This window comes from Pelodiscus sinensis, chromosome 5 (genome assembly GCF_049634645.1).
Source record: "Pelodiscus sinensis isolate JC-2024 chromosome 5, ASM4963464v1, whole genome shotgun sequence".
NCBI lineage: Eukaryota > Metazoa > Chordata > Testudines > Trionychidae > Pelodiscus > Pelodiscus sinensis.
This window is the reverse complement of record NC_134715.1, coordinates 104,060,424-104,081,155: the sequence shown is the minus strand read 5'-3', so window position 1 is coordinate 104,081,155 and position 20,732 is coordinate 104,060,424. Positions and strand designations below refer to the sequence as shown.

Sequence of the window (20,732 nt, the reverse complement as noted above, 5' to 3'; positions counted from 1 at the left end):
ACCAAAAGGAAGTCCTATTCATCCATCCAATTTGTTGCTGCTTCATAAATATAACCTAAAATCACTTCATTATGAATATTACATGTTTAATTTAATTTTGTCAGATACTGTATCTCTCAGTAAATACTATCATGAATTTTAACCTCAGTGAATGTTAAAGGAAGGATGAATACAAAAGCAGCTGTTTGTTACTGACTATGAATTGATTCTATTTATAATATTCAGCCAAAAAAATAATTCCACGGAGAGGAAAATGTGTCTCCAGTTCAGTTTTCTAGCAGTAAGCTACAGAATTTTAATTCCTCCTCAACGCTGACTGACTTGGTCTAAAAATAGCCTTTTTATGTGTCACAAGACACTCAAGTTCTGGTTTATTTGAACTGATTAACATACAATCAACCTTTGGCACAAATGCTTGATTAAAACACACGTTCAAAGCTGGATGTGTAGAGCTGATGCTCACTTTTAAGTTGTTAAAATCCAGAAACAAATACTACATTTTATAAATAATGAATACATTTTCCCATGTTGTTTCTTGTAAAAATCTCATTTGAGACCCCTGGTCTCATTACTTCTGATAAACCAGAATCAAATACAAAGATTTTAGATCAATTAGGAAGAAATTTAAATTACTTGCAATCTCCATTTAAACCTATCACATCAGCGGATTGTTTTTCAGAAAAAAAAATCACATACACACACAGAATAAAAGGTCAGCTATTGATTCTAAAACAGTTCTAACTTCATAACTGCAGCTGAATAACTGCCTATTTCTACTGTTGATACTCTTTCTGGTTCTCAAGTTACCAAATGGGTCACTTAAATATTAACTCTTAAATATGGCTCTAAATTTGTGCACTCAGAATAAATAGCTTATGTCCTTTATGTAATGCGCTGAACTGGGTTGTTTTGCATCAGTCATTTCAATATGGCATTAAATTGTTGCACTGAAGTGGATCATTCCATCAAAAAGCATTATGATTGAACATGACAATTCTGAACTTTCATATTAAAAACTTTACTACTCCCCAGCCCACCCAAAAATAAAAAATAAAAAATTCTACCCAAATTTCCTCATGGTTTAAAACAACAAAAACAGGAACTTGACAGAAAACACTGTTGAACACACAAAAGCACTACATTAAAAATATCCAGTTTTCAGGGTTAGCAGAAGAGTCTGCAAAAAGCCATTGATCCAAACAGCACCAAACTTTGGTACAATTCAGATTCAGAGCTGAACTCTGTGGCTGCCACCTTCCCTCCACTTTTCTGGGTTGAAATAAAATCCAGATATACCTAACTTTGCAAAAAATGAATATATCAAGCATTGCAGTTTGATCCACTTGTGAATGGCCACTATCCTGATCTCTTTAAAAGCCTTTCTTAAGGCTTACTTTTACCATGATACCCTTCCCAAAAAAGAAAAGATCTTCCAGTGACTAAGATACTAACCTTAGACTCAGAAGATCCGGTTGCATTCCTTCTGCTGCCCCAAACTTCCTGTGACAGGATGGGCAAACCACTTTGTATATTAGCAGTGCTATCAAGGTAATTTCAATCAGGGTGGATGTGGTCCATTCCCAACAGTTGATGAGAAGGTGTGGCTACCAAAAAAGAGAAAGTTACTTTTTGTAGTGACTTAGCCACTCCAAACTAAGGATGTTAAGGATTAGTTGACTATCCGATAAGCAAATGCTTATCAGATAGTCAAGTCGACTAGTCAATCCCCTCATCAGATAGAGGCAGCAAAAGGGGGAAGTGGAGGAATCCCATACCTGGGCTTCCTGCAGTGTTGCTGCTTGGAAACGTTGCGGTGGCATTTCAAAGGGGCAGCAATCCATGGAGCCTGGGGTCAGCTGGGGATTCCCTAGCTGACCCCAGGCTCCCTGTGGCATTTCCATAAACCCAGAGTCATCTGGGGCGTCCCTAGTTGATCCTGGGCTCCATGCAGTGCTGCTGCTTTGAAATGCCAAGCGCAGCCCTGCGGCAGAGCCGGGGTCAGCTGGGGGGAGGGTCCCCAGCTGACTCTGGGTTCTGGGGAAATGCCATGTGGAGCCCAGGCTCAGTCCCCACCTGACCCCGGGCTCCGTGCAGCATTTCCACGGAACCCGGGATCAGCTGGGGACTCCCCAGCTGACCCCAGGCTCCAGCATGGCATTTCAAAACACACAGAGCCTGGGGTCAGCTAGGGAGTGCCCAGCTGACCCCAGGCTCTGTGTGGCATTTCAAAGCAGCAGCACAGTATGGAGCTCGGGGTCAGCAGGGGACTGTGTCCCCCGCTGAGCCCAGGCTCCATGAGGGTGCTTCCACTTTGAAATGCACAAGAGCCCCTGCTGGAGACTCTTGTACATTTCAAAGTTGGCACGCCTTGTGCAGCCTGGAGCCAGTGGCAAGTCTCGCTTAACTCCAGACTCCACACAGGTGCTTCTGCTTTGAAATGCACAAAAGCCACCAGGAGCTCTTGTGCATTTCAAAGGGTAAGCATCCTCCGGGAGCCTGAAGTCAGCAGGACTTCTTGCTGGCCCCGGGCTGAACGTGAAGTTCCGCATTCTTTCTTTGAAAAGTACAAGAGTCTTTGAAATGTAAAGGAAGAATGCGGAAATGCCTATCAACTAGTCAATGGAAATTCCATTGACTACTCAACTAATAAATTACTTGTTAATTTACATCCTTACTCCAAACTTGCATGCCTGGGTTAGTGTCAGTCTGATAGTGTCAAGTTTGCATATTAATTCCAAATTTGGTTTCACCCTGAAGTGTGTTTTTGAAGTTTTTCCGGAATGTGGAACTTTTTTTTGTGTGTCTCTCTACAATGCTTTTTACCTAGGAATAAAAGCTTTTGCTCAGAAAGAGCTGTATGGTAGCTAGTAACTGTTGGGAACATGCTCATCATAGCTTCCCCCCACATTGCTGCCTCTATCAGAAAGCAGCAGCAAGGGGTGGGGGGAGAAGAAAAGACGGTGCTTCAAAGGGTCAGCACTGCGTGGAGCCCGGGGCTCGCTGACTCCTCAGCTGATCCCGGGCTCCATGTGGTGCTGCTACTTTGAAACGCCAGGGGGAGCACAGAGCCAGCGGGAGACTGCTTGAGTTCCCTGCTGGCCCAGTGTTCCTGCAGTGCTTTCACCTTTGAAGCATAGGGGAAGGCAAAGGCGCCTTTATTGACTAATTGAATAGTCGATGCTAATTGCATCGACTATTTGATTAGCCCATTAATCTAAATTTAACATCCATAGTATGCAGAGCCATTCTATCCATATGTATAAGCTGTGAAACTTAATTCATTTTGTAAAACTGACTAGATATCAGTGATGCCAACTCTCCTCATTTGATCACAAGCCTCCAAGTTAGTGGGGCTTTTTTTTCCCCTAGATAAATCCAGACTAGGATCACCCACTGGAGTAACCTGAAGTGAAACTTACTGGTTCAGCCCCCACTAGCTCCAGAAGTGTGTCAGCTCTCTGTCCAGTGTGGCTCACATTGTGGAAGAGGCAGTCAGTATGACTTCACAGACTGAGCAGCACCCTTTGTGGCCGTGACTACGTAGGTGCAATATGGGCTAGATTAAATAACTTTTTCAAACTATTTTTGCAGGCCAGATAGGGGAAGTGTTCAGATTGTAGATGGCCGGGGGGCTGGGAGTTTTACCTCTGCTTTAGAACCTGGTCGGTAGGCAGTGAGCCACGTCTCCGCCCAGTACAGATGACAACAGGGAGCCAGAAACATTTAAGTGTCCTGGAGGAGGAGGGAAGTTGCCCTCAAATTGTGACAATGGCATTTTACAACCAATATTAATCAAGCACGACTTGCAATATAAAAATCAGTCATTTAGAGTAAACAATTTTCTAGTGTTTTGCTTCAAAATGTATTTTCAAAATGGTAGTTTGTATATTGTGAAAAGAAACAAATCTTATGCTGTAGAGATACTATGAAAATGTCTTCACACTTTTAAAATAAATGTCATATAAGAAATTCAACAGTAAATGTGTTATATTCCCATATTAATATACTCTATTGCAGTATATGAATACCATACACTTATATGATTTGTTGTACTAACTAACATTTTCAGTAATGTTTTCCTCTGAGTAACTGTTAAATGTCTATAAATCTTTCAGACATGCTGGTTTCCTAATATGAGAAGTAAGAAAATGTATTAAAATGTTTTTCTTTGCAGAAATTATACAAGACATCAAGTATAATCTGTATTGGTAGCATGCCTTTTAGGAGTAAAAACTACCTAATTCTATAGAGAAAGACTAATGGACAGGAATTAAATTAATAAAGATGACACGTGATCCACATATCCCAAGATCAAACACCGACTGACATTCTCATTTTTGTCTTCATGCATCCATCCCTTTCCATAGTGTTATAGCAAGGCCAGTATTGAAGTGGGGGAAAGCAGCAAAGATCATATTGCAAAGAATGACACTTCCTTTGATGACAGCAACAAGCAGTCATCGGCTACTCATAAAAGGGAGAGGGGGCACCTGTGTGAACATATGGGTAAGGCATTAACTCAGGCACAGCTACACAGCAAAGCTAAAGCCTAAATAAGCTATGCGACTTGAGTTACGTCAATTGCGTAGCTTAAGTCGAAATAGCTTATTTCAACTTTTGGTGCTGTTTACATAGCAGGAAGTCCGAGTTAGATCATTCTTCTTCTGACTTCCCTTACTCTTCATAAAATTAGGGTCACAGGAGTCAGAGTAAGACAGCATTGTAGAAAACATTGTATTAGCTAATATAGCTAATATTGTTGCAGTCACTTTAGCATCCTCTCCCTCCTCATCATGATTTCCTCATTGTTTGTCATACAAAAGACATCTCTTTACTATTGTTTTCTTTTTCCTGTTTGACATATCTTGTTTCTGTTCATCTAGTGGAACAGAAACTGTCAGCTCTTTTTGATGACATCATTATTCACTATTGCAAATCAAGGATGCATCGTGTTTAGATATATGGCTTACCTAAAAGAAGATGGCTAATATAACTCGAGTTTCACATATTGGTGCTTTAAAACTAAACTAATTGAAAATTTAAAAATAGAAAATAATTTTATCTTTTTTTTTAAAGTTAGCATTCAGAAAGTGCATGCTAGTGGGATTATAATTTATCACAATTGTGTCTTGTCAGCTCCTGGCTGATAATATATGAGTTGAAGTCTTACGCAGAGACAACAATATCATAGGCCAGTGGTGAATGTCTTGGATGAGATATTCTGTTTATTGTGCCTCTTCACTTCAGCATTCCTCAGCTATACGAGACTGCAGATTGTAGTCAGTAATGAGGATGTTAAATTGCATTTAATCAACTAATCGAGTAGTCAATGGAATTTCCATCAACTACTTGATTAGTTAATATGGGGGGAACTTCAGAGCTGCAGCAAGGCTAGCTTCTGGGGGCAGGAGCTAACTTCACTGCAGCTCTGCCTTTTACATGTATTAAGAGCCACCTGGCTCTTACTATATTTAGAAAGCAGAGGCACAGTGTGGGACGCTACTGTGGTTCTACCTTTTACATGCAGTAGGAGCCAGTTGGCTCTTACTACGTATAAAAGGCAGAGCTGCAGCGTTTGGGATGGGATGCAAGTTGGGACACCTGCATCCCAACTTGTGCCTGGTCCTCCGCTGTGCCTCTACATGGAGATAGTGCTGGGGGAGGAACCAGCTGAGGGAGGAACTGGCTTCTCCCCAGCACCAGCTCCTGCTATCCCCCTTTCCTGCCTCTGGGGGACAGGGGAGACTAGTTTGGGAGAAGCAACTAAGCTTATCAGGTAGTTGATTACTCAACTAGTCGCTTACATCCGGAGTCAGCAATCTACCAAATGTTAAAATTGTTGTTCACTAGAAATTAACAGTTCAGGATCCAACAATATATGATAATCAAAGCTTGTTTTCACTATGTGGCAATATTCTTATGTAAGCATCTATATGTCCATAGTTGTAATTTCCTGATCAAGTTCTACCTGGTTTGCTGTAACCTTCCTTGTGTTGTTATATCGTGAAGTACTATAGTTTAAAACGAAGGTAGCTCTTTTGCTTGGTGTTCATTGTTGTGAATACAGAGATCCCTTAATTTTTCATGTCAATATTTTTACCTTTCACATTCAGAGAGGAAATGGGTGGCTATATTATGGGTATCAGTTTCAAAGCAGGACTCACTACTGATTTTTAATAAGAAAAAAGGATTGAAACCACTATGCTGCATTGCTCAAAAATTATGGTCACAACACCTAACTTTAAAATATATAGATTTATTCATGGCAACTTGAAAAAAAGGGTGGCTAACTGAAGTATTTTAACCAAATGGACACCAGAAGGTATAAATGCTCTTACTGATGACAGCTAAGGAAGACCATGCTGAGCGAGACTGTGCTTTAGATCACTTAATTTATGCATCACATCTGTGTTTTTGGAGATGGATTCCTTACACTAGTCTAGAGAAGTGGAAGACAAGCCTTTGGGGAGAGGAAGAAGTACTGTCTCCACAATACTCCTAGCCCCAGATGACCTTCTATAGATCATGAGATTAGGTATCAAAGCAAGTTTCTTATATGGTATTGGGAAGCCACTGAACAAAACACCTCTCCCTCCAAACTGTTGTATTTTGTTCTGAAAAAATAGGGTGCTAGAAGAGCGTTGTTCTATTCCAATGAAAACTAGACTTCCCTGCTAATATCTCTCTACAACAAAATAACCCTATTACTTCACTACAATGTTGAACAAGACTACCTAACCATAGCTTGCTAATTAATATTTCTCACCAAACCACAGGGAGTACACTTTCTTTACAGTTATTGTGTTTACTAGTATGCATTTTGTGTCAGCCCACAGCTTTACAGAACTTAAATGTCCTTGAAAACGGTAGGCATCTGGTGCATCTTTCTGCAAAGACTGGCCTCAGCTGAGTTAGAAATGGTGGTGATGGACTAAGCTCTGGGAAAGTTGTTATATTGCTCTCGCTTTTCAAAAATCTCTGTAAAGACAGAAGTGTAGAAAAGTATGGATTCCAACAAGGTTAAAATAACCTGCTCACCTATATTCAAAATTCCCATAGAAGATTCTCTGAAAAGTAGTTTCAGAATCCAGTCATGAATGGGAGTGTATTTTAAGTCACTTCTCTCAATGCAATGTTGTATTTCACCCTTCATGGTGTATATTTTAACAGGTAATTTAAAATCCTTTAAAACAGATAAAAAAGCAACAAGGGCTTACATAGAGAAACCATCTGAGCCACAGAGCATTTTAAAATTAGCAAAGACATAGTAGAATCATATGACTAGAAAGTTAAGCTAAAATAATTTCAACTGAAACATGGCTCACATTAACAGCAAAGGTAATTAATTATATCAATTTATCAAGGAACATGATGGATAATCACTTGAGTTTTTAAATCCAGGTTATATGTCTTGAAAGAGATATGCTCTAGTTTTATAATCTAAGAATTACTAACACCCAGAAACCATTTTGTTTTCCTTGTTCAGATTAGTTAAATTTGTTTTCAAAGAGAGTCATGTAGAGGCCAAAAAAAAATTCCCAAACACAGTAATTAAGGCTATGTCTAGACTATGGAACACATCTACTCTTCCAACATTTTTTGCAGAAGAGCAGATGCACTCTTTCAGAAGACCTGTCTGCTGATTTCATGAGGAAAAAGGGCTCTTCCAAAAGAAGAGTTTTTTCTGACATTTGGCCTAGTGTAGGCAGGCCAAATTTCAGAAAAGACTCTTCTGACAAAACTATCAGAAAGGTACGCAAATTGTGGTGCACAATTTGCACATCTTTTTCCGATAAAACTCCATAGTCTAGACATAGCCTAATATTTCAATAAGTTGAACAGAAGAAATATACTCAATAGTGATATAAAATGGCAACCATCCATTGAACAGATTTTCTGCCCAGTTGGACTCAGTCTCTTCTGCACATGATAGTGTTAAAAATTGAGATTTGTTTTAGCACTACAGAGCTGTGACAGAATGAGTTGTATTCTATTTCTTTTCAATCAGCACCAGTAAGTAAACTTGCAGGGCTATAATCCACTCTCAAATACACATCACCCCAAACATGACAGTTATTTACACCTTTGTTAACTAATTTACCTCAGGATTACCCACATTTTAAAAAGACCACAATCTGAAGATTGGTGAAGTTACTGCTTTTCTTACCAGAAATATTTAATGAGACAAGAGAACCCAGCTTCATCTTCACATCGCAGCTGGACTTGACAAATGCAGCACTTAATTTCCCATTCCCGGCACAGCCCCATGAATGGAGACAATTGGATATGGAAATCATTGACAAGCACAGAAGCACACAATGTCATTTTTACAGACATTTGTCAGAGCTAAATCTGCTGTTAACTTCCATGGTGAACTATCAGGCCCTTGAGCTATAAAGATGACATCCAGCACTTTAGGCTAATTAAAAGAACTAGGTATACTGCTGTTGTAATCGCTCCTTTTGAAATAAATTCTGTATTAAATTAAACACACCTCCCTTTCCCTAAGGTCACAAAATAAAGTAAACCAGGCCTTTGACAAATATTTTTCACTGCAGATTTAACAAAGGTCCTGAGGAAAATAGGTGAGAGAAAACATATCTTTCAAATATAAATTAAGTTTCAGACTTTAAAGGAAGGAATCAACACAAGTGCTGGCCTCAATGCTCTTTTAAACACTTAAGAGGTATGCCCTATGGCTGAGTAATATTTAACACAGCTGTAAAAGGCTATTTTCAATTAAAGCTATCTGAGAACAATCATATCAAGGCTGAATAGATTGATCAGATTTATCTACTGGAAATCCCAAGGAACTAATGGAAAAACGGAAGTTATCTCCTTATCCTAAAAAAAACCCCCAACCAACCAAAAAACAACACCACCACAATGCAACCTTCTGGATATAGCACCGGATTGGGACTCAAGAGACCTAAGTTCTTTTCCTAGCTCTGCCACTGGTCTGCTAGGTGACCTTGAGCAAGTCACTGTACTTCTCTGTGCTTCCTTAGGCTGGAGAAAAAATTCAAACTGGAAGTAGGGTACTTTAAAAAAATCCATTATTGGTATTTAAGTCAACTGCTGAGATTTTCCTAAAAGATAACCTGTTGTGCAAACCAGAATTAGTCCTATGTCATTCAGGGAGTCAGATTAGGCAATCAAAATAGTTCCTTCTGGACTTATGAGCTATATAGTTGGCAAATGAACTTCTGATCTTAGATGAACAGGAGCAACAAAGCGAGGAAAAGATCAAGGAGGAAAATATTCTGAGTAGATTAACTGAATCATTATCAGGCAACCAGTGAATCAGCTATTGAAAGACTGTACTCAAAGCACAGAGCAGAAAGTTAAAGGGAACTTATCTGTTGGATTGTCCTTGGTGTATGAAGCAAGCAGCTATACAACACACTGTTTTACCTTCTTAAAAAGGCAACAAATGGTCAACTGTTAATTCCACAGTAAGAAGAGTGGACAGAGGATTCATCAAGGGCCATGAGAACAAAATGATGATGTTGCATCCCCACAGCAAAAATGAGATGTAAGACCCAAGTTTGAACAGGTTTATGAAGTCTGGTAAGTCTCCAGTGAGGATGATATATAGTGGATCCAATGGTTCAGCAGAATTTAAAAGTCCAAGCACTATAGATTACTGTAGGGACCTTGGAAGAGAACAGAAAAAGAGGAAACTTCAAGGGATAGTATCAGAAATCCTTCTGGTCCCAGAAGCCGGAGAAGGAAGAAGACAGTGAGGGTAACAACAGCCATTATTCCAAAACAACTATGCAAATGTCTACACAGTAAATAATTTTGAAATAACAGACAGCTTATTCCTCCTTCTGTAAACCTCATTCTACGAAGAATAATGCCTATTCCAAAATAGCTATTTCGAAATAAGATGTGTGTAGATGCTCCATTCTGCTGTTTCGAAACTGGCCCTCACTAGGGCCATTCTTAGTTACTCTTACTGGGGCTCTAAATCAAGATAGCACATCTACATCAGGGAAGCCTGCCTTGGACTAATTGTGAGGCCTTCTCTGCCGTGTAGACGTGGTATTTTGAAATAAGCTATTTCAGAATAACTATTCCAGAATAGCTTATTCCAAAATAACTTTTCAGTGTAGATGTAGCCCCTGGGAGTTGAATGGAGACTATATGACTGGGTGTGAAGCTGATGGTTTTTATTTTGTTGGTCAAGGGCCATATTCCATAACCAGAATAGCCTCTCTCATAGGTAGAAGTCCTAAACTTCTTACCTGTAGAAACCAGAAATACATCACACAAAGGAACAGGAAGACACCAGGAAAGAAAATGTAGTGCAAACTGAAATTCAGCATATCATGAGTAAATTAAACCAGTGTGATAAAGAATGCAAAGACTTTTTCAGTTGCTTATGTAGCAATGTGAGGAGTCTGAGTAACAAGCATGACTAGAAAGTCTTACAAATAAGAAATGTGCAGTAATTGGCATAACAAACTTGGTGGGATAGTTCACATGATATAATGTGAAAATCTTCAGTTTTAACCTGGTCAGGACACAAAAGGGAAAGGAAAGTGTAAGTGTGGCACTATATTAAAGACACCATTATCTAATTTAGAATTATGGATCTCATAAGCATGGAAGGAGACACTGCTACAGGTCTGTATAACAGACTCTCACCTGTATGTTATCCTGGGCTTTTTTAAAATTAGTACACTGATCTATAAGCATTCAAATATTACAGATACCATGATCCACCCCTGTTTTCATCCCCTGCTCCAAGCGTCGCACCCCAGGGGACTACCAGAGGGACTGATGCAGCAGCAGGAGTCTCTCTCACCCATGCTCACCAGCAATGGCAGGAAGTGGAGTGATGCAGCCCCAGCCCACTCCTCTGGTTGCCAGCCACTTTGTCAGCCACATCACTGGTGAGCACAGGGGGGTGGTTCTGCCTTTCCTATGAGTGACGTGAGCTAGGGGAGCAGAATTGCATTACTCCACTTCTATTCTCCACTGTGGGTCACCCCCTTACCAAACACTTGGGCTGCCCAGAGGTTCTGGACCCTTGGCACTCAGGCTACTTCTACTCAGCAGCGTTATTTCAGAATAACGTTTGTTATTCCGAAATAATGTAGTGTGCGTCTATATAGGAGGTCCATTATTTCAAAATAAATTCAGAATAATGGGGTTCTTATTCCAACTCCCGTAACCCTCATTGTATGAAGAATAAGGGAAGTTGGGGAAAAATTGATCTATTTTCAAATAACTGCTGTGTAGACAGCACCAAAAGTCTAAATAAGCTATTTCGACTTACACTTTATTGATTTTCATCTTGCTGACATCTGTTCAACTCCTCAATTTGTTAAGGTCGTTTTGGATTCTTAACTTGTCTTCCAAAGTGGCTTCAACCCCTCACCTTGGTGTCATCTTCAAGATATATAAGAATATTATCCTATTCATTAACCAGTTCATATTGAAAATATTGGTCAGCAACAGACCCAGGTCAGATCACTGCAGGACCCCACTAGATATGCCTTCCTATTTTGACATCAAGCCACTGATAACTATTGTTTCTGATCTTTGAACCGGCTGCGCACTGGTACACTAATTTCATCTAAATGACATTTCCCTGTTTTTCTTATATGAATGCCATGTAGGATTGTATCAAAAGCCTTACTGAAAACGAAGATATGATTTCTATGGTTGCCCTCCTCCATCTACTAGCTCAGGAACACTGTCAAGAAAAGATTATGTTGATATGACATGGTTTATTCTTGACAAATCCATACTGGCTATTCTTTACATCCTTATTAATTCTACGTGCTTACAGATTGTTAAATAATTTATTCCATTATCTTTCCAGGCATCAAAGTTAGGCTGAGTAGCCTGTAATTCCCTGAATCCTCTTTGCCTCCCCCCTATGTAAAGAGAGGTACTATATTTACTCTTCTCTATCCCACTGGGATACATTCTTTCTGGAAGTAATCACTAATAGGTCTGAAATTGCTTCAACTAGTTCCTTAAGTACACCAGGATGAATTTCCATCAGGCCATTCCAACTTGAATGCATCTAATTTATCTAGTTACTTTAATTTTTTATTTCCTTATTTTAACTTGTATTCGTTCACCCTTCTTAATTGTTTGTCAGCATTAACTTTTTTTATGGAAAGCTGAAGCAAAATAATCGACTGCCTCAGGCTTTTCAGTGTCATCAGTGGAGAAGGGGAGCCAACAAGTAGAGAGCCTATCCATGCATTCATCTTTCCCTTGTTCCTACTGTCTTCAAAGAATCTCTTGCTGACTTCTCTCTCTTACGTGATGTAACTCCTTTTGTGTCTTAGGCATTCTGATTTTATCTGTATAGGCTTTTGGTTATTTATTTTAGTACTCTGGGCTTCAGTTTCCTCACCTGAAAAATTGGGGTAATGATATTTACCTCCCTTGTTAAGTGCTGTGAGATCTATAGATGAAAAAGCACACTAAGAACCAGTAATAGTAACAGGTACTAATGCTTTTTGGAAATAAAACTAGATTTTACTACTCAGATTAATTTTAACCTGTTAATTGCAAGGTGGGCTGGAAGAGAAATTATCCCATAACTCAGCTACACTCTTACAGTATGAAAGAGTTACCGATCTATTTAATCCACTATACTGTAAACCAGGGATGGGAAACCATTTTTTGGGTTGAGGGTGAGAAGCAAAAAACCGAAACCAAACCCTCACAGACATGGCTCTTGACTGAGAAGGAGAAAGACACTCTTCACATTCCCTTCATGTACCAGAGTCTAGAGGGGCCCAGCCTACAGAGTTGCCAGGTGTCCGGTTTTGAACTTTCTGTTCGGGAAACAAATTGAGAAAATACCAGACATATAAATGTCCGGTATTTTCTAATTAAGTAAGTTTTATTATTATCATGAGTAATAAATAACCACTGATGTACGGGGTTGCATACTGCCTGGCAGGTAGACACGCTCACACTACGTGAGTGTGTCTACGAGCCAGGCAGTATGCAACTACACAGTGGGGGAGGGGAGGGCAGAGCCAAGGCGGGATGGATCTCTGGGGCCGGACTCACCTGTGTGCCCCGCCGGGACTGTGCGCGGGACGGGTAGCACCCTGGGATCTGCATGCACCCGGGCCAGCCCTCTCCCCACCAGCCGGTTCCCCTCCACCCTCGCTCCTCCCTCCGGCCAGTGCCTCTCCCTGCAACCCCCCTCCCAACCAGTCCTGTTTCCCGCTGGCTGGTTCTCCCCCATCCCGATCTCCCCCGGCCAGCCCTGCTCCCTCCAACCCCACTCCCCTCCTCAGCCCCGGGCCTGAGGTTCCACACTCCTGCTGGAAACTGAATTATGACTTGGTAAAAATTTGATTAAAAAAATCCTTAATAACCCATTTCTCGTCTCTATAACAAGACATTTATACTGGGTCCATTTAAACTACTAGTATTTAAGAGGAATATACCTTCCCCCAAATGAGTACAAATCCATCCTAAGTTAGCCTGTACTATCTACACGCATTGAAAAATAAGCAGCCACTGGCTATAGCTCAAAACTAAGAAAAAAAATAGTGAAATGCATTATAGAAAGCCTCATGAAGATTTTCATCAGAATAGAATTCAATTTTGCAAATATGAAGCAAAAGTAAAACTGTGACAAAGGGAGCGGGTGGCAAAGAGGCATCCTCTGCCTACAGTGACCTTTGAAAGCAAAACATTTGTGGCTGGGTGGAATACATTTTTTAACCCCAAAAGACAAAACAAAGTACTATGGTAAGAAGCAGAGCAGAAAAGTAATGGACAAGTGTATAAGCAGCAGCAGTCACCTCTTTGCTGGTATGATAAGACTTCTGCAGATATTCTCATACTTGCACAAAAAGAGATGAAAGGAGAAGTATAAAATGAACAATAGAAAAAGTTGTTACCACTCAAGAAAGATCTTGTAGTCACTGTGGACAGTTCTCTGAAAACATCTACTCAATATGCAGCAGCAGAAAAAAAGCTAACAATTTGGCAATCATTAGGAAAGGGATAATCATTACTGCCTCTGTATAAATCCATGCTACTTCCATATCTTTTATGCTGTGTGCAGATCTGGTTGCTCCATTAAAAAAAGATCTATTGAAATCAGAAAAGTTACAAAAAAGGGTTACAAAAATGATAAGGGATAAGAAACAGCTTCCATGCAAGGAGAGAGAATACTAGAACCTTTCAGCTTAAAGATGACTCAGGGTTATGGTAGAGGTCTATGAAATTATGACTGGTGGGGGGAAAAGTAAACAGTAATTTATGACTCATAACACAAGAGCTAGGGGGAAATTAATAGGCAACAGGTTTTAAAATAAGGAAGTCTTTCTTCACACAATGTGCAGTAAACCTATGGAACTCATTGTTAGGGGATGTTCTGAAGGCCAAGACTAACAGGGTTCAAAAATGAACTAGATAAGTTCAAAGGCTATTAGCCAGAAAGGGTAGGGATGCAAAACCATGCTCTGAAGTGTCCCTAGCCTGTTTGCCAGATGCTGAATCACTTGATGATTTCCTATTCTGTTCATTCACTCTGAAGCTCCTGGCATTGATTACTGTTGGAAGACAGGAGATTGGGCTAGACCACTGGTGGGCAATAATTTTAAGAGGGAGGCCACTTCACAAATTTTGAAGTTGCCCTATGCCACCCCAGAATGCACCAGACCTCAGGAGAAAGGAGTGCGGCCAGGACACTTCCCATGCTCCCCTGCCCATGGACCCTGACTGGCCTGGGGGCGCACATGAAATCTTTACCTCCTGTCTTTGGGCGCCTAAGAAAGAACCACCAGCTGTTCTGAACAGCTGGTGGTTCACTCTAAACACTGTGCACCCTTTGCAGGGCAGGAGACTTCGCATGCTCACCCTGCCCCCAACCCAATCAGGGCCTGGGGGCATGGGAGAGTGTGAAGTCTCTTGCCCCTGACCCTATCTTGCAATGAGTGCGCAGCCCCAAGACTGAACAGCTGGCAGTTTACTCTAGGTGCCATATGCCCCGGCCGGGGAGAAGACTGTGAGCTCCCCTGCCATCAGGTCTCGATTGGTCTGGGTATAGGGGAGTGGCAGGGTGGATCAACTGACTTTGCAGGCCAGATTTGGCCCATAGAGGCTCTCTTGCCCACCTCTGGGCTAGACAAATGGTTGGTCTGACCCAGTATGGCTGTTTTATGTTCTTAATAGAATTCCAGCAGAATTTTAGTAAGAACAGGGGAAGAGGCCTGTCCGCTAACTGATATCCCAGGCTAGCTATACCATTTCAGAGGATAGCCAACCCCTTCAATTACACCAGGCCGCAGATTGTAATTCAGGTGTTATATATTACACAGATTTCCCTTGCTTAAGAGATGGATAGCTAAAAGCTTCATTAGCTGAAACTTCCCACTATCAAGTATCCCCAAGTAAAGCACCTTTCAATAACTTGGCTAGAGAGTGGTCTGGTTTGGAATAGGGATGTTAAATTTAGATTATTCGGCTAACTGAATAGTTAATGCAATTTGCATCAACAATCCGATTAGTTGCTCCCTGCTGTGCTTTTGCCTTTGAAGTGTAGCAACACTAAGGCTACCTAAGGCTGTTGCTACACTTCAAAGGCCAAAGCACTGCGGGGAGCAAGGGGCCAGCAGGAGACTTAAGCAGTCCCCCACTGGCCCTGTGCTCCCTGCAACGTTTCAAAGCAGCAATGCTGCATGGAGCCTGGAGTACCCCACAGCAATGTTGCTTTGAAGAACCCCTTCTTTCCTCCTCCCGCCCTCTTATTGCCTCTCTCTGATAGAGGCAGCAAGGGAAGGGGGAAATGAATAGTTGACTTTCCATTTTTGTCTTCAGGATGTCCCTAACATGCGGCATCTTGAAGACAAAAATGGTCCTATCAAAGGAAAGATTGCAGTCTCCAGTCTAACTGGATACTTTAGAAGGAACTGTAAATATCATCAGCATACAGGTGCTCCTCCAGCCCAAAATGTCTCTCTCTCTTCCCCTCTCAGAACACTCCTGTCTTCAGTGGGACAGCATAGAGTTTGCAGTCCCTCTCCCACTCCAGAAGATCACACAAGGAATATACTACTTCAGTCAAACCTTGAGAAAGAGAATCAGGAGTCAGCACTGACCAGAAACTGGGGAGTGGAGGGTGGGAGACATTCAGAAGAACCTCTCATCCTGCTCAGCAAAGCAGTCTTTTTTTCAATTGTATGTGTTCGCTACATCATTCAGTGTTAATGAAACAGGGAGGATAGCAGTTGTCATTAAAAACTGAATCCACCCTGAAGAGAGATAATACCTCACTTTGGAAGATACCAAAACAACAATTCTAACCCACATCAAACATTTAATTTTCATCTCTAACTTTTAATAATTGTAAACAATATAAAGCAGTGCTCTGTACCACATATTGTAACTTAAGTGGAATTTTGGAAGGTTAAGGCAAATACATTTTTGAAGGATAATTTTAAAAAATACCAGTTTTAAAATGCTCACAATAGCAAGATAGGCAGGTGTTAAATTGATTTCATATACAATTTTTATAAAGATATCTGAAGAGTTTTCAAGGTGCAAGTGCCCCCAAAACAGGGCTATTTGGACGCCTTTTAATAGCTCTGGGTATGTCTACACTACAGCGCTAGTTCGAACTAACTTAGTTCGAATTAGTTAATTCGAACTAAGCTAATTCGAACTAACGCGTCTAGAACTAAAAACTAGTTGGAATTAGCGTTTTGCTAATTCGAACTAGCAAGTCCACATTGAGTGGACTCTGAACAGGGCTTAAGGATGGCCGGAAGCAGTGCCGGCAGGGCATAAAAGGAGGACTTAGAGCATGGAGATGCTGTCTCAGGCTAGCCGAGGGCTGCGCTTAAAGGGTCCCGACCCCCACCCCGGACAGACAGTTCTAAGGGGTGCCCCGCTTGCAAAGAAGTTCTGGCTTGGAGTGCCCGGAGTACCCACACTGGGCACATCACACCACTCGGCCATCAGCCCGGCTGCACTTGCCGCAGGCTGCCATCTGGGGAGAGGGAGTAATTGGGGGGCTGCAGGAGAGCTTCCACCCCCAGAAGCCCTCAGAGCCAGCCCAGTCCTCCCCATCGGGGGCTCGTACCCCATTCCTCCCTCACCTCCTTCCACTTACCCTTCCCTAGCCCCCCTTCTTATTGATGTACAAAATAAAGATAACGTTTCTTCCAACATTGACTCTGTCTTTATTGAACAAAACTGGGGGAGACTGGGAAAAGGAGGTGGGAGAGGGGAAGAGAAAGGCTGGGAGAAGGGAGGGCAACTAACATGATCAGGGGTTGGGAACAGGTCCCAGATGAAGAAAGGCTACAGAGACTGGGACTGTTCAGCTTAGAAAAGAAGAGACGGAGGGGGGACAGGATAGAGGTCTCTAAAAGCAGGGGTTGGGTGGAGAGGGTGCATTCAGAAAAGTTCTTCCTGAGTTCCCATAAAGAAGGACTAGAGGACACCAAAGGAAAGGAATGGGTAGCAGGCTTCAAACTAGTAAGAGAAAGTTGTTCTTCTTCCCAAAGCAAATAGTTAACCTGCGGAACTCCTTGCTGCAGGAGGCTGTGAAGGCTAGAACTAGAACAGAGTTGAAAGGGAAGTGAGATCAAGTCATGGAGGTTGGGTCCATGGAGTCCTATTAGCCAGGGGGTAGGAGTGGTGTCCCTGCCCAAGGTTTGTGGAAGGCTGGAGAGGGATGGCACGAGACAAATGGCTTGGTCACTGTCTTCGGTCCATCCCCTCCAGGGTCCCTAGGGTTGGCCGCTGTCGGCAGACAGGCTACTGGGCTAGATGGACCTTTGGTCTGACCCAGGACGGCCATTGTAAGCTCAGGGCTCAGGGTCGGGGGTCTCAGTGGACCCCCTTGATTTTCATGCACACCTGCTCCTGGCTGGCCAGGCTGGCAGCTCTCCTGCCCTAGATGGCCGCTTTCCTGTGCCTAGTGCGGAGATCGGGGACGAGGTCCACGATGTCCGCACTAGCCCAGGAAGGTGCCCGCCTCTTGCGGTCCAGGGCAAGCTCCCAGGAGCCGCCAGCCTGGTCCCGGCAAGAGGGGGTGGGCTGGGGGGCATCGGGTGGGTGGCTCTGTGCCGTGCCAGGTGCAGGGTCTGCTAGCTGGGTGCTGGCAGGCTTGCACCTGGCACGGGCACCGTAGCCAGCCCGTGCCCCATTAAGGGGTCCGGGGCCGGGAGGGGGGCATAGCGTTTCCCTGGTGGTGCCCAGAGTGGCCACCAGGGAAACCTGGGGAGGGCTAGCCTCCCACTAGTTCGAACTAAAGGGCTACACAGCCCTTAGTTCGAACTAGCTAGTTCGAACTAGGCGTTAGTCCTCGTAAAATGAGGTTTACCTAGTTCGAACTAAGCGCTCCGCTAGTTCGATTCAAATTCGAACTAGCGGAGCGCTAGTGTAGCACCTATTAAAGTTAGTTCGAACTAACGTCCGTTAGTTCGAACTAACTTTGTAGTGTAGACATACCCTCTGGTATTATGGACTTCTAGTCAGTCTCTGAACTATTGGCTACTTTAATTTGCTCTTCAAAATATAAGCAGGCACTGGATTCAAAGCAGTCGGGATAACTTTGTAACTAGTTGCAAACTATATGCATTCAGTGCAGTCCATTGTGAAGTAAAACATCTAGGAAAAACTGCATGTCATAGTTTACGATGGAGATCTCTATCTTGAGGTGACAAAGATCTTAGGGTCATAGTGGATAATCAGTGGGACATGAGCTCAAAGGATCAATGCAATCCTTAGATGTATAAACAGGGGATAAGGGGAAAGAGTATGGAGGCTATATTTCCTCTGTCTGGTACTAGTGCCACATGGAATAGCATGTACAGTTCTAGTCTCCATAGTTCAAAGAAGATGTTGATGAACTGGAGAGGGTTCAGAGGAAAATTTAGAGACATGAAAGTGATTAAGAAAGTGGAAAATGTGTCAGTGAAAGGATGGAGGGACTTCAATCTAATTAGCTTAACAAGGAGAAGATTAAAGGATGACTTGACAATTTATAAGTACCTATATGGACAAAAAAAAAGAGCTGTTCAATTTAGCAGACAAAAAGGTATAACAAGATCCAATGAATGACAGGAATTGAAGCTAGATACATTCCTACAGGAGATAATACATTTGTTACAGTGAGGATAATTAATCAATGGAATAGATGATGGGATGGGTTTTAAAAGATGTGTTGTTCAAACAAGAATGAATTCAGGGAAACCCAATGGCCTGTGTTGTACAGGCTAGAGAATCAAATGGACCTTTCTGGGTCTGAGAATTTATGAATAGTTTGATTAATAGTGCTTGCCACTATCAATGTTGCTAGACCAATTTGTGTAGAGGGGGAGCTGAGAGTCACTGAACCAGGAAACAAGTCTAATAGTGACAGAAAAAGAAGATTATTCCAGAAGTCACATGCCTATGTGCAAGTTAAGTTTTTAGTTACGGCCTACATGTCTGCTCATATTTAACTCTGTCTTTAAAACTTTCCCATTGCTTTTTGGGGATTCATTTTGAGTATTTAGCTTTGTGAAAAGTATCACATTGACAACATCAATTTAATATTCTGTGTCTACCATCAATTACATGGCAAAGGCTAAGTATGTAATTTTATCAGTGTACATGATTTCTGATTGGCCAGCCCAATCAATGTTGGGTGATGCAATCTCCTACTACATACCTTTTAGAACCTTGAAATATTTGCCAAAGCCATCAACTATAACTTTACCATGTTTAATATCCATGGATGAGGATCACTAAAGAAATGTAGAGTATCATCTTAAAAAGTAGCAATTAGTCCCACAAGTGAAGTTCTTCACTGGATGTTGAACTAAGGCCACATACACATTTCACAAAGGCAGCTGAACAGGTGTCAGAAGGTAATGACTCTCAGGTATTAGGTTAGTCATAACAAAGAGAAACAAAAGTTAAAGGAACCCATTATTAAATTTCCTGAGTTAGCTAACCCCTCTTCACACACTTCCAGTTTTCAGACATTGCACCCAGAATCTTATATTCCAATGTGGTAAATATCTGAAATGTACAGATGACCATCTGTTGCTTGCACTGCAGCTATTTTGTCTTGTTATACGGTCTGCTTTATGGCTGTTCTTTCAATTTCTTCTAAAAATCTGAAAATATAATGTAGCAACTATTTCCAAGCAAGTAACTGAAAATGCCATTTAAAATGTCCAAGATTTCCCCTCACTTTCCTATTGACACATGCAGCTAGATGTACTCGTATTCTAGTTTATGAGTGTATTTTAAGCATCCATGCATTCAACATCCTATGACATCAAGGAGAAGAACTGTACAATATCATTTCTAAGAAAGGCAGAATGGCACACAATCCTGGGTGATTGTTACAGGTTAGTGATTGCCAATGTGATCCCACCCGCCACCACTTCCTTTCATGGAGATCACAATGAAGCATGATTATTCTGAAGTTCCCCTGAGACTGCAGTTTGGGTCACAAACAGGTTCAATAGCTCCTGTTTTCAGAGCAGAATGAAAAGAGCAGCCACAAGTAACACAAGGGAGGCTGTCATTATCAGTCATACATACTGCTCTCTTTTTAACAAGCACTACAACATCACTCAGCAACTCTTTATATATCCATAGTCATGCACTGTTTTCCAACTGAAAGCAAGTCATCGAAGTACCTACCATTAAGATTGTGTTAGAAACTTTGGCATTTTACAGCAAGCCAGTGATCCAGTGGACTTATTTCCATTATAATGATTTCAGCT

At 41.7% G+C, this 20,732-nt stretch overlaps 1 protein-coding gene across 2 annotated transcripts in view; it reads right to left on the bottom strand.

Annotated features, from left to right (window-relative positions):
- KCNIP4 (potassium voltage-gated channel interacting protein 4) overlaps window positions 1–20,732 on the bottom strand; it is a 581,010-nt gene that overhangs the window by 349,304 nt on the left and 210,974 nt on the right. The gene's annotated exons all lie outside the window — the stretch shown is intronic.